The following is a 15081-nucleotide window of genomic DNA, read 5'->3' as shown; positions in this document are numbered from 1 at the left end:
CTTAATTGCAGCAGTTTCTTTATCGCCCACAGTCCAATTTAATTCCAGCCCTGACAGTTTTTTGGATAAATAAGCACACGGTGTGAGTTTATTATCTTTATTTCTCTGCAACAGGGCAGCTCCCAACGCTCTATCCGAAGCATCCACATGCACCACGAAGGGGAGGGCTGGATCGGGGTGTTTTAAAATTGGCTCGGTGGTGAAAGCTGTCTTGAGCTGCTGAAAAGAGAGCTGACAGGAGGAAGACCAGTGGAGGGGAGCCCCTGGCTTTGCAGCCAATGACCTCGACCCTTGGTATGGAGGAGGTCAGTGAGAGGCAATGCCAGCTCCGCAAATTGGGGAATAAAGTCACGGTAAAAATTAGCAAAACCTAAAAACGATTGCAGTTCCCTACGTGTAGTGGGAACCGGCCAATTAACTACAGCTGAGACTTTATTTGGATCCATTTCCAGGCCTTCAGCAGAGATCCGGTACCCCAAATAATCCATTTTGTGTTGATGGAAGGCACATTTAGAAAGTTTAACAAACAGGGAGTTATCGAGGAGATGTTGTAATACAGTTCTAACCAGACTAACGTGTTCCTCCTCCTATTGAGAGTATATGAGGACATCATGTAAGGAATCAGCAAAGTCCAGGCCAACAGTAACCTTAACAGTTCTTTATTGATCTGGCAATCATGATCTTCTACAGACAATGCGAATTCTGACCAGACTTCCCCAAGCAGGTGCTTTTTACGGGCTGAGTTTTCCCGCGAAAACCCCAGCATAAACAGACCCTCTTTCCCACCTTACTATTCCCAGGAGCAAGTTCACGCAGGACAGTAGCAAGCAAGTGAGTGGCAAGACTAAGCAAGAGATAACGACAACTCCGGGCACGACGCCCAGAACCAGGAATGTACTGCCAAGGTTGAAGCAAGCTAGTTAACCAAAACAACCTTACACAGTGTCTCTGAATGGAAGATAAAAATGTTTGGAAGATAAAAATATACTGAATTTACTTAATTAAGTGCAAATAAAGAGGCCTTATCTCAGGTCAGATATATATATATACACACACAGTACTACCTATGGCAGAAATGATACTCCTCTCTCACAGACATCAGGAGGTAAACCTTTCCTTTCCACAGATAGCCTTCTAACCTAAAAAAAAACCCTTCTCACTCACAACAATACCCTTTTAAATATGGACACCAAAATACCCATATCCACTCCAACAACACAATAAGCAAACCTAAGAACACTAGCCATACCATCTCACATTCATTTACTTGCTCATCTTCTAGCATTACAAACACCATCAAATGTCAGCAGTGCTCTTCCATTCTCTACATTGAACAAATAGGTCAATCCCTATGCAAAAGCATAAATGGTCATAAATCCATCATTAAGAAGTACAACTCTCAAAAACCAGTGGGAGAACATTTTAATTTTCCAGCTCATTCCATTGCTGACCTAAAAGGGGCAATCCTTCAACAAAGAAATTTCAAGGGGAAATTACATTTGAGATTGCTGAACTAGAGTTAGTTCAGAAATTCAGAAAAATGGACCCATCCTTATTGCACTACTCATTCTAATTTTTTGCCCCCAAGCATTTCTTCTCTGCTCCAATCAAAATGTTTACTGTATCTAAGCACCCTTCACCACCTTATTAAGCCATCCCTCCTTCTGACTACAGTAAAGGAGCTTAGCTTTCCATTTCTACTCACAGAATCATAGAATCACAAAGCTGGAAGAGACCACAAGGGCCATCAAGTCCATCCCCCTGCCATATGGAGATACACAATCAAAGTACTCCTAACAGATGGCCACCCAGTCTGTTTAAAAACCTCCAAAGAAGGAGACTCCACCACACTCTAAGGCAATGTAGTCTACTGTCAAACAGATCTTACTGTCAAGAAGTTCTTCCTAATTTTCAGGTGGAATCTCTTTTCCTGCACACTGAATCCATAACTTTTTGTCCTAGTCCCTGGAGCAGCAGAAAACAAGTTTGCTCCATCATGCTCCTGAGGCCACTTTTCCCCCTTGCGGGCCTCGAAACCCTCTGGGCGCAAGCGAAGCTAGTGGCCCCAGCAGAGGCCAGAAGCCGCAGGAGAGGCTGGCCGCGACGCTTTTTTTTCTCGTCTCTTCTATCTTTCGCGGGGCCGCCTCTTTGTCCCTCTCTTACTTACCTGGAGTAAGCTGTCATCGCCCTGCTGTCCTCCTAAGCCCCCATGCGCTGCCCTCCAACCTCCAGAGGTCGGAGGACAGCATGGGCGGGGCTTAGGAGGACAGCAGGGCGACGAGGTAAGTAAGAGAGGGACGGGGGAAACAGCGTGTTCCCGGTGGTGCTGTTCGCACCACGCCGCTGAGAACACGCTGTTCACTCAAAAACTACCCTTTAAACGGGTGTTTTTGAGGACTGCCTGACACTGCCCTGAGGGAGGGGAAGGGGAGCCAGGTTGGCGCTGCTGCGTTTCAGCAGTGCCGCCTGTGCGAACGGCGGCCTGGGGATGGTGTTTTTGCCGTCCCCAGGCCTCCGTTTTTGGCCAGTGCGGAAAGGGCCTGAGAAAGGAAGCTTTGCCTCTCAAAAGCTTATATCCTGAAAATCTTGCTGGTCTCTAAGGTGCTATTGGACTCCAATCTAGCTGTTATACTGCAGACCAACATGTCTACAACATGTCTGAAATTATAGTGGGTTGGACTCCACAGAACTTACAGAAGCAGCTGGTGAAGTGAATCTTTCCCCACCTTTTGCTTCCTCAGGCACCTTAGTGTTTATCCCCCACCTAATAATTCCTCACTGAAGATTGGGTGAGTCCCAAAACAAAAGGCACTGTAGCAAAAAAAAAGGGGGGGGGAATCAGGCAACTTCTCTTCTAGCAGCTTGTGTCAGAGGGAGAGGGAGAGGGAGAAAGTGGCAATTTTGTCCCCTCCTTGCAGTACTCCTGAAGTACTTTTTGTTTGTAAGACTCTTCCAGCCCTTAGAGAGGATTTTCTGGATAACCAGCAGACTGTGTGGGGAAGTCTGGGAAGGATCCATTTCATCAACTCATCAATGGGGTATTTAACCCTATTATCAGAAATATTGAAAACTGAATGCGAAGTTTTCCTTTCCCCTCCTTAATTTAACTTATCTCATGTCTTAATGCCTGGTTGTTGACTATTTCTCCATGCCCTTTCCATATCACTGCTGTGCTGATAGAGAATGACATATCAAGACATGAAGTAAACGGAGCTATGTGTTATGAGGGATGGATTTGCTGTGGCCAGTCCAGTATTTCAACTTCAGCCTAGTGTTTCTGATAGAGTGTTGCATATGCAGTATTTCTGGAGAATCCTGAACGAACTTGACATCTCACAGCCTTTCTCTTGTTCTGTTTCAGGGACCCACTTATGCTTAAGCAAAACAGGTGTAAAGAGAACCTTGAAAAGCAGCCATTATCAAGGCCTATTCTGTGCCGCTTCAGTAGTTCAGATTGCAAATACTGTTTTCATGAGCTTTTTCTGCCTTATTACAGTTCCTTATAAGCAAACATTTGCTTTGCTGCTTGTGTTTTGTATATGCATCTTTTTTTTAAAAAAAAAAAAGCTATTTGATCTTTCACTTATAATCCCTGACGTATTTTCCAAATAATTTTCTAATCCGAATTGCTTGGACAGATCGTTCCAGACAATTTTTCATGTACCTCCAGCCTTTCAGTTAGTTCTTGCTGCTGCATGAACATTAGCAAAGTATTGTGCCAACAAAGAGTTAAAAGCTTTTCTTGTGTTCTTACAGGGTTGTAAAAGGAACTGCTGGAGCTGATCAATGACCACTGTTAAGACCTGGAAACCAATTATAAACTTGAAATTTGTGATGAACAAAGCTCTGAAACGCTGGGATGAAAACTACTGAATTAGTTCAGTTCATTAAAATCATTAATAGTCATGAAATGAAAACCACCAGAGTCCAAAAAGGCTTAATGCCCTATCCATATTAATTAGATGGGAGCAAATCTGAAGTGAAAAGCAGCACATGCTTTGTAGAATTAGCAATTGCTCTCTACAGACTACACAGATCTCTATTAAAATTCAGTTTAATTAAAATTGATCACGTTAAGAAACTGATGTGGTTAATTAACTGAATTCCTAGACTTCTTCTCATACATTGCACAGATGTATTGTATGCCGCTTTCCTGGGTGACAGCTTCTACTGCACAGTGAAAATCTTGATTTCACAGGTTAACTCTCATGTTCTGTGGGGTCTGAAGTTACATGGCCTCTGTCAGGAATGACTTCTGAGGGCAAAAGGAGACAGACAAGCCTCTAACTTTAACAAACTATCCACAATAAAGCCTAATTTGAAATCACATTTGACAACTTACCTTTTAGGGAAATTCCAATGTGTACATGCATCTGCCTCAATATTTCCTTCCCTGTCATCTAAGTTAACAGAATATGCTGGAGAAACATCACAGCTTCAACAGATGCCAATAGATTTATGTCAGTATACTAGTGATGAACCTTACCCATGATAATTAAATAAAAAATAGAGGAATTAAAAATGCAGATAGTTGGAAGAATAATTCCTAGAAAGCATGTGGCTTTTAGAACTTTTCTGAGATTCTAGTTTTGAATTTATTGGATTTATTGCAAACTTCAACTCCAATGGAATTCATAGAAATTTGTTCACACACATTGTCTGGTTCATGGCTTATGGACCATCAGGTTATTTTTTAAAAATGCTTTAAAATAGCCAGTATTCTGTACAGATACCCTGGCTGCAATCTGGAATAGTCATTTTAGTGAAAAAGGAATCATCCCACTTGTTCAGGGGAAAAAAACCTTGGGTGATGCATGTGGAAGCCCTCAGAAAGAGTCCCTGGCATCTCCAATTTAAAAACAAAAGGATCAGCTGCTAGGTGAAAGACTGCTCTGTGAGGCTCCAGAGACTTGCTACCAGTCAAAGTAGACTGATCTTGACAGATTAATGGTCTGACTCAAGTCACTGTCAAGCAGGTTTTTACCATGATTTTTCTACCATAGCTCAGCGTGTGTGTGTGGGGGGGGGGGTACTTAAAAGTACCTTTTAAGTAACGTATTTTGTTTAATTATTTGGCCTTCTACATGTTCGCAGTTTTTTCCTCAGGTTTTCAAAACCACGGTTGATCCAGTGTTTCTCTTTCATAGAATCATAGAGTTGGAAGAGTCCCCAGGCCTCTTCAGTCCCCATAAAACCCCTTGGTCACCTTCCTTGGCTTCACTGATCTCATTTTTTCCCTGGCTGAGACACACTCTGTTCTTCCACCAGCAGGATCTTCCAGTTCCTTGTCTTTTTGCCCCCTTTTAAGGATTGCACCTCAGCAGTGGCTGTGGTAGGTTTGGGGCACGCAGGACTTCTGTAAGTGGGGCTTATAGTTCATTCTAAACTTTTATGTGGGGAGGAGTTCATAGAATTATAGAGTTGGAAGAGACCCCAAGGGCCATCAAGTCCAACCCCCTGCAATGCAAGAACACATAATCAAAGCACTCCGGACAGATGGCTTCCAGCCTCTGTTTAAAAATCTCCCAAGGAGACTGCACCACACTCCAAGGCAGTGCATTCCACTGTCGAACAGCCCTTACTGTCAGGAAGTTTTTCCTGATGTTTAGATGGAATATCTTTTTCTTCACCATGAACCCATTACTCCTGGTCCTAGTTTCTGGAGCCGCAGAAAACAAGCTTGCTCCCTCACCAACATGACATCCCTTCAAATATCTAAACATGGCTATCATGTCATCTCTTACTCTTCTCTTTACCAAACATACCCAGCTCCCCAAGTCTCCCCTCATAGAGCATGGATTCCAGACTTTTCACCATTTTGGTTGCCCTCCTCTGGACCCGTTCCAGCTTGTCAATATCCTTCTTGAATTGTGGTGCCCCAAACTGTACACAATATTCCAGGTGAGGTCTAACCAATGCAGAATAGAGAGGTACAATTATATCCCTTTATCTAGACACTATAATCGCATTGGCTTTCTTGGCCGTCGCATCACATTGCTGACTCATGTTCAGTTTGTAGTCTACTAAGACACCCAGATCCCTTTTGCATGTAGTGTTGTCAAGCCAGTGTCACCCATCCTATATCTGTGCATTTCATTTTTTCTGCCTAAGTGTAGTCTCTCTCTCCCTCTCTCTCTCTCTCTCTCTCTCTCTCTAAAACAAAACAAAACAAGCCCTACTGGATTTTGACTCTGAGGAGATTTTTTACTCAAGCCTATGTAACATTTTGTAGTAAAAATGACCCATTAGGAAATGAAAACTGGTCAAGGGAAATCTTGAAGTTCAGAGTTATAGCTGTCTATTAGCACAAACAATGGGCTTCACTGGAGAACATTTACCTCACCGCAGACAGATATGTGCTAGAGGTAGAAAACCTCTAAGTTACCAAAAATAATGTTTTTTAAAATAAAAATCTATGTTCAGAACAGTTTTTGGGTGCTGTAAGATACATTGACTTTTCTCACCACATTTCACTACCAAAAGATACATCAGACTTTGGTGGGTTCTGAGGATTAAACTGAATCAATTGTATATAAATGGATTTACTTTTGGTAAAGGGAACTCTGAGTGGTATAAATAGTCATGATGTACATGGAACTCTCAGTTCCATAGAGGAATGGGGCTTATATCAGAACATAAATCATTAGTTGAAATACCAACTTGAAATGTAGAACCTGTAAATAAAATAGGTTTATTTTAAAACCAACTCAAGGGGCAAAATATGGGAACCAGATGAGTTATGTTTAGATTGGAAATAATGTCATGTGTTTGTTTTTAAATACTATGGAGGCTCCCTACTGCCACGGTGGGCAAAATCCCAGTGTCAAAAAATAAATCCAGTTATATGCAACAATTGATTCATTTTTAATCCTTAGAACCCACCGTTCTAGCCCTGTCAGTTTTTTTAATGCTCCTGGTTGAAGTATCACTGTTTTTGCATCTTTCCTTATATGTAATTGGAAAAAATGGTTTCACTATTTTATTGGGATTCTTCAGAAGCTGGAGAAAATTAACTCTCTTCTTTGGGAAGCATATGCTTTACAATTCGCCTAAACCAGATATCAATGAACTTGACTATGAAGTTAATGAGCATCATGCTTGGAACCCTAAATGGATAATTTGTACTCAGCAGGGCACTTTCCTCTGAGTGATATCACTTGTTAGTCCATGAAGCTTTATTCAAAGTAAAGAGTGTTGCACCAGAAGATAAAGAAAGGACAGAGATGCTATTCCAGTGCAATAATAGGGGAGTTTATTCTGTTGCATGATCAAAATATGTTAGCTGAGGGTCTAGCTAGACACAAAGATCTAATTTTATTGAAAATGTCTACACACCCTGTTTTGTAAAACACAGAATGTTTAAATAATCATTTTCTAGAATATTTATATATCTCCTATCCATACTCATACAAATTCAAACAAAATTTGAACAGCCCACAAATCGCCTTTGCAACACAAAATCTTCTGACATAAATATGTGTTCCAACTTCTCTCAAAATCCATGAGGAAAAATCACTTTCTGACCTCATTAGGGAGATGATTTCAAGGCCTTGAAGCAGTTTGTGGGGCTTTTCCCTTTCCAATTGATGTTGTTACCACATGCAAGAAAAATAAAGAGAGCACAGTCTGATGAGAAGACCCTGACTAGTGTGAAAATTGAGAGACACAGAATCGAGTGTATGTTGATTCTGAAATGAAAACACCAGCACCTCAGACTGGGTCTAGGAGCTAACAGGAAGGCATTGTGATGGCTGTAAAAGCAGCTTCATATGTTGTTGTGGGTTTTCCGGGCTGTGTGGCCGTGCTCTGGTAGATCTTGTTCCTAATGTTTTGCCTGCATCTGTGACTGAATCCCCACTGAGAATTAAATATGGATACAACCAGGATTCAAAAGAAACAGAACCTTTTCATCAAGGTTTCTCCCTTCCCATTGCAACATGTTTCTAGTGAAGACATCTATGTCTGTCACGGATTCAAACAATGTGACAATCCCCACAACACATGACCGTCTCAGCAGGTCTGTTCTGATTGGCTGTCGTGTAGTGTTGGGGCAGGAAAAAATTTTGTCACGAAAATACCTGGTAACGTGAGCACCTTACCGCGTCATTTCAGCATTTTAATTTTTTTGCGTGGCTGCGTTGGAATGTTGACACAAAACGCACTGAACGCAGTTTCACAACCTCCAGCTTCCACGTTCCCTCATGCCCATGGTTTAATGTTAGCCTCAGCTCGTGCCACACACACAAAAAGGCTGCGTGAGCATCGTGCACAGCCCGCCACACTCTGATTGGCTGGAAGGCCTCTGCGTCGCTCTCTATGGTGGGAAATTTGAATCCACATTAGACCCCCAAACCTCCTCACCGATCTGGATTGGACACGTGTTTTTTTAAAAAGGTGCACTTCCATGCAGGTTCTTAAAAAACACGTGATAAGGGGGAGAGGGAGCATCAGACCTGGGATGAATCCATGTTCGGTGGTTCAGCTGTGGGGAGTTCGCTGTGAAACCTGGATATTTCACATGAGTATCATGTGATTAATTGGCAGGGGGGATTCAACCTGTGGCTGGCATCTTCAGACGTGTATCACAGAGGGAAGTCTGTTACACACTGTATCCGGTTTGGACACAGTGTGTAACTGGACACAGTGTTTAACAGACTGTGATACACCTCTGAAGATGCCAGCCACAGATGCAGGTGAAATGTTAGCAGCAAGATCTACCAGACCACGGCCACACAGCCTGGAAAACCACAACAACCAGTTGAATCCAGTCGTGAAAGCCTTTGACAATACAGCTGCATATGTATTAATTCACAGTATAATTCAGAACAAAAGCCACAGGGTGTTGCACCATCATGGCTTCCTAGTTATCTTTCAAGTGTAACCACCTGTGAACAGAACATGGGACTGAATTCAAGGGTACTAGCACTGGCATGAGGGCACAAATGAATTGGAACATCTCCAGTTCATTTGGATCCACATGGACATAGTATTTGACTGATTAGCAATGTGAAGATTTTGTGTGCTTCTCTCTTCAAAAAGACTACCAGAGTTAAAAACAGCAAGAGAAAACTCAGCAAAAACTGGCACTAAGAACAAGGGACACAAGAAATCCACATTAAAATCCAGATATCATAAATGGCATCATTTCCCTTTATATTTATGCTTTAAAAGTCTTAATCAAATCCATTTCTAGATTCACTTTCACTGTTTTTCTTCTTACCTTCTGACCTTCAATAAAAAGTTTCTATTGATCATGGTAATAAAAGTTATGAATTATTATATGAAATTAGGCATAAGCAAAGATAGAAAATATTGTTAAATAGATAGTGCTTAAGTAACTGAAGAGAATCTCTGTCATTAAATACAGACAATGCCCCCAATCCAGGAAGGTGTTAATTTTCCAAATGCCGATTTTCTTATCTATACTATATACATAGGCAGCCCCCTTGTAGTCTCATACCTGGTCCGTCTTTAAAGGGAATATTTATATGCAGTCCCTGGCCCAACTGGTGTGAAGCTTTGTGCTAGGATGCCATCAATATGTGGTTGACACCCAGCACATTCTTACGATAGAGGGCTGACCAGCTTCTGCCCCTAAAGCTCGCCAGCACTGTTTAGAAACTGTAGCTGGTTGGTTGAGAACGAGCAGACTTCTTTGTTGTTACACTTTCTACCCAGTGGTGGGATTCAAATAATTTAACAACCAGTTCCGGTGGTGGGATTCAAATAATTTAACAACTGGTTGTTTACAAGAACCATTTTAACAACCGGTTCTGCAGAAGTGGTGCGAACCTGCTGAATCCCACCACTGCGTCTACCCAATTGAGGAAGAGAAAGTCTTGGAATTGTCTCCCTCCTCTTAGCCAGCATCTGATCAAATGCAAGGAAGGGGGAACCAATCACAGAGCTGCCTGCAAACTGTGATATTGCATATATTAAGAGTGGTATTATAATTTGATTCATACCCCATTTCCCACTGGCATATGGACCTTTGCAGAGGCACCACAAGCTACAGTAAGACAGGGAGGGGGGAGTTTAGGCACAGACAGTGATTGAAGTATGGCACAAAATCAACCATTTTGTCAGAAGTCAAAGTCAGTCCTTAGCCCTGCCACAATCATTAGAGTATGTGGAGCCAATGCTAATCTGGCATGGACACAATCTTTTTGTGAATTTAATTTTTGCTTACTTTGCTTTGTACACAAACACTCCAGTTCCTATAGTAGCAATATAACTTTTTGGAGCCTGTGCCCTCAAAGGGAATCAGGGTACTTACATTTCTAACAGCTAGGCAGAGGTGTGAGTTCATACTAAATTTTATCCATGAGTTAGGTCCAGCTGTAATGCCTATACTCACATGGGTGATAGTTTTGACTAAATTGAAGCTGGGTAATTCAGAAGAAAAAGTAAAATGAAAGGATTTCAAATGCTAAGTGCCATGTTTACAACATCACATTTAAGTATTTCCAAATACTTCTTATCATTTCTTTTCACTTTTTGCCATGAATGACCACCATTTATTAAGCGTGCAAGCTGTAATTATTTGTTTCTTTATCTTTTTTCTTTCTTCCTGAAGAGAAGTATTGATTTTTCTACTTCAAAACTCTTACCTAGAGACCATTAAGAGAGAAAGAAATTATTTCCTAAAATATTCTCCATCCTATTAAAAACTGTGGCTGTGTACTCTAATATTGGCATCTTTGAAGATGACAAAACAGATTTTCGAGTCTCGAATTTAGTTGGTTGAGCATTGTCCCTTCTGACTATTTGGGGGGTTTAATTTCCTATCATCACAGCCTCAACATGATATCCCAGTGGGAATTTCATTGAGAAAGATTTTTGCCTTGGAGATAGATGATCAGCAAAAAGACATTGAACTGGAGTCACTTTAATCACTCTTTTTTCCTTTTCTTTCTCTAAAGTATCTCTTGTAATTTGATCAAATGTCAACCAAAACCATCCATGAAATTTCTTAGAAAATTGTAATTCTGTCTCTAACCTTGTTTAAAATAAAAGAGTGGAAGAAGAGAAGAAAAAGGCATCTATGCCTGAGACCAAGTTTTACTGACCAAGTTTTCTGTAGCAAAATATCTATAAGCATCAACTCTTTGTAATGAACTGGCTTATCAAATTAGGGCCAGAAGAGATGCGGCTACTGGAGGTCGATGAACAGATTCCCAGCAAATTTCACTTTCAATTGCATCTTTATGGGGTTTGTTTCAAATATTAAATCTTTTCTCAGCGCTATGTTCCTATTTTAAATCCCCTACTGCAGGCCTGCTATTTGTCCCATAGAAGGAAAAAAGCATGCCTGTTATGTATTCCCCATTCTTGGATTTCCTATTGTATGCCTAGTTTGGCCATTAGGCTGACTACACTGTTATTTGTAAGAATCCAGCTAAACTAGGAGTAATTCTTGCACATAGAAAGAGTTTTTAAAATAATGAGCAAAATTACCATATTGGCTGTTATTTTTCAAGTATATATGTGGATACTAATAGGCCAGTTACAGCTAGTGGTTCCAGAAACACCCAAAATTATGTAGCATCACATTCAGTTTGTTAAGCATGCATTAACCTGGGGGAGAATGTTAGGGCTGTGCACTGTTTTTTTCCTGGTATTTATTGAGTTTGACTAAAAGATGCAAAAAACACCCAATTCCCTTCCGCACACACAAAATAATGCATTTTCAAACCACTTTCACAACTGTTTGCAAGTGGATTTTGCCATTCTGCACAGCTTCAAAGAGCACTGAAAGCAGTTTGAAAGTGCATTATTCTGCATGTGCGGAATGAGCCCCAGACATTTTCAAAAAAGTCTTTTTAAAAGCTGAATTCTGAATTTTAAAAGCTTTTTTTGACTTCTTCGAAATTTGTTACGTTTTTAGAGTTTAAACCAAAAAACTCCCAGCCACAGAGCTGCATGTAGGGATCAGCTTGGACTTTATGGAAAGCAAAGGAGAACTGCTGTCACTGACGCTTCACCTTCCTAACTTCCTGGCTTGCTCAAGCAGCCTCCTAACTTTGCTGGGCAGATTTTCCTGCCTTTTCTATGAGCTGTTTGTTTGTTTGTTTGTTTTTAAAAGTTTATTTCAATAAGTATTAAAAAGAATACAATACATAACCAAATAACTTAGTTTTAGTTATATACATTTGTCAATGTATTCCCCCAATGGAAATTACCAAAACTTCAATTGTTAAGTTATTTAAATGGTTGACTACACCATCCGTTCTACATAACATCACATTATGATAACCAACATAGAGGGAAAAGGTAAAGCAAATAATACGGCTATTCTTATAGTAAATTATCCGAAGTTATCATTAATTGTATAAATATTAACTATTAAATGTTCAGATTTCTACATTACGATGACTGAGCTGTTTTAATGGTAGTTTAGATGAGGTGTTTTATGCTTGTCCGCTCAGCCTTAGGAACTCCAGAAAGGTGAAGAGGGCCTTTTTCCCTATGGCAAACCCCACTTTTCAAGGCACCAGATAACTGAAGCAAGTTCAATAGACAAAAGTAAAATTTACTGAACAAATTAGATGGGATCAGGAGATATTGCAGTGGATGGAAATCAGGTGGGCATTAACTATATAATATCAGTTTTGGCACAGGCACAGTTCTTTATGAAGCTCTATAAGTTTCTTCTGTTGCTTAGATGTTATGAGAGGTTCTTTACTTTAAGATGCTGCAGTTAGATATTACTGGCTAATGGATTCACAATTACTTTGGGTTCTAACAGGATGGTATCATTTCACACAGTACTTACACAGCCTTGACACTGTTAGCTACCCACCTTGTAAATCTCCCTCCTGAGATTATTATAGTGGAACACTAATACACCAGACTGGGAATCCACCTGGTGTGATTAATTCCACTTCTAACTCGCTTAGGAATTCTTATATACCCAGAAGATGTATTCCCTTCCTTTGTATTTATGGCCACCTGTGGAACCTTTCACTACTATTCCACCCTCAGCCATGACTACTAAATAAAACTCCCAGTTTTCTTGTCTATTTTCTGCTTTCAGCACATGCTGACACTCAGTATATTTCAAGTCAGATCCACTCCCTGTCTGAAACCAATTCAGAGTAAATGTTTACACATGTAATTAAGGAACTTGATGTTAACTCACAAGAATCCAAATCCAAAAAGCTCCCAAATTTTTTCCTCTCAGAGAGAGATAGATACTTCTTCACTCTCCAAGTCAACTGGTTCTCCACCAATCAGAGCACAGGGCAGCTTACCCAATCAGGGTACTTTCTCGTTCCTCAGAAGTTTTTCTTCTCTCTGTTGTGATAGCACCTAGTTACACTGACTGACTTGCACTTTTAATTCTCTATTTTACTGTGCAATCTGGGTCACGCAACTTCTACATGCAGCTCTGCTGGCTACTCTGCTGCCTCTGAAGCCTTTGTGGGCTTTAGAGGGAACAGGGCAGAGCTGCATACAGGAATTAGCTCAGCTGGCCCATCCTCACAGCCCTGCTAGCTGACCCACTCCCTCTAAAACTCACTTGGGCTTTAGAAGAAGTGGGACAGAGCTGCATGCAGGGATCTACTCAACCAGCCACTTCATGCAGCAATGCTGGCTTCCCCGCTGCCTTGGAACCCATGGGTTTCTGAGATCTCAGAGAGGAGATGGGTGGATTAATCAGCTGAGATGATGACTGCTTTCAGCTCTGCTGGCTGCCCTGCCACCAAAAGCTTTAAAAAATGGAACATTCCTCAGAGTTTTTGGCTTGGGGCTTTTCTGCCCAAAAAGATGGGGGAGGAAGATTGGCTTGGGTTTACCCAAATGCATAGCCCTGGAAAACATCATTTTAACTGTGCAAAGCACTTTGCAACAGCCATTTCATTTAAAGATGCAATGAAACAATTGGATGTAGCATTACAAAAAGATGTTTTTAAGGAAAAAAGTTTTCATTCACATTTTACATGAAAAGTTTGTAAAATGTGCATGCTGAGCTTGCAGAAGTATTCATAAAAAGAACAAAACTGTTGAACATCCTACCAGGCATGGATCCAATAAAACAATATTCCAACCAAAAAGTACTAGCTGGAAGACTGCATTTGTATTTAATTAGAGGTAAAATAGAACAAACCTTAATAGGTCAATAATAATGACTTATGGCTTCCTTTATGTGACACTTTTAAAATAAATGGTAATTTACCATTAAGAAATATATGACATTTTTTCTGCTGAAGAAATTAATGTCGGTCATGGTAAGAAAGTGAAGGCTTTCCATTTCCTTCTGTAGGATTTGTATTCGTACTGAATCTCTACATATTATAGACTTTAATTCCCTTTAGCAAATACAGAAAGGCTTAACCATTAGAACCTATGACATCATTGCAGCTGTAGTATGATAGATTTGAGATCATTAGATTGGTGCCATTTAGGAAGGAAAAAATATTCTACTTCCCACCTTTAAACTTGTGAATGGGATTTGATTGTCTTCACTACAGAATCCTAAATTCTAGCACTTATTTTAGCACTTTTAAAACATTAGGCACTGATCAGCAGGAAGTTCTGTGAAACATTATTCCCTTGCGAGTGGATTTATCTACCTCGAGTGTTTCAAGAAAAGATTTCTGATTAGGCCATCTCTCTACATATACACTGGATAGTTCCACACTGGGCATAAAGTATACAATTGCTATTATTTGGTCACTCAGTTTTAGTGGAGAATCTAGAAAATGTCTACATTAATATTTTGCTGGATATTTCACTGTTTGTGCTCTAGCAATCTTTTGCAGCTGGATTTTCATGTAGAGACAAGAACTCTAGTGAAATGAAAGTGCTACAGCACAACAGCAGCACAGTATCAACTGATGTGTAAATGCAACCAATGGTGTTTCTGTCAGTTTTCAGAATGGACTTGTGTTCAGTAAACAGTTTTTTTAAGGTGATGGCATGGCTAGGAGCTGTGATGGCCCAAGTATTGACAAGAGAGAGCTAGGAGTAGTGGCTGTTGCCACCACTTGAACTAGGTAGGAAAAAGCTGTACACTGAAGGAGAGAGAAAGGGAGGAAGAGCAGAGATGGCAGTGGGCTACACCCCCAGTGGGGAGGG

Source organism: Sphaerodactylus townsendi, linkage group LG02, assembly GCF_021028975.2.
Source record: "Sphaerodactylus townsendi isolate TG3544 linkage group LG02, MPM_Stown_v2.3, whole genome shotgun sequence".
NCBI classification, from domain to species: domain Eukaryota; kingdom Metazoa; phylum Chordata; class Lepidosauria; order Squamata; family Sphaerodactylidae; genus Sphaerodactylus; species Sphaerodactylus townsendi.
The sequence above is the reverse complement of the archived record's forward strand: the minus strand, read 5'-3'. Positions refer to the sequence as shown.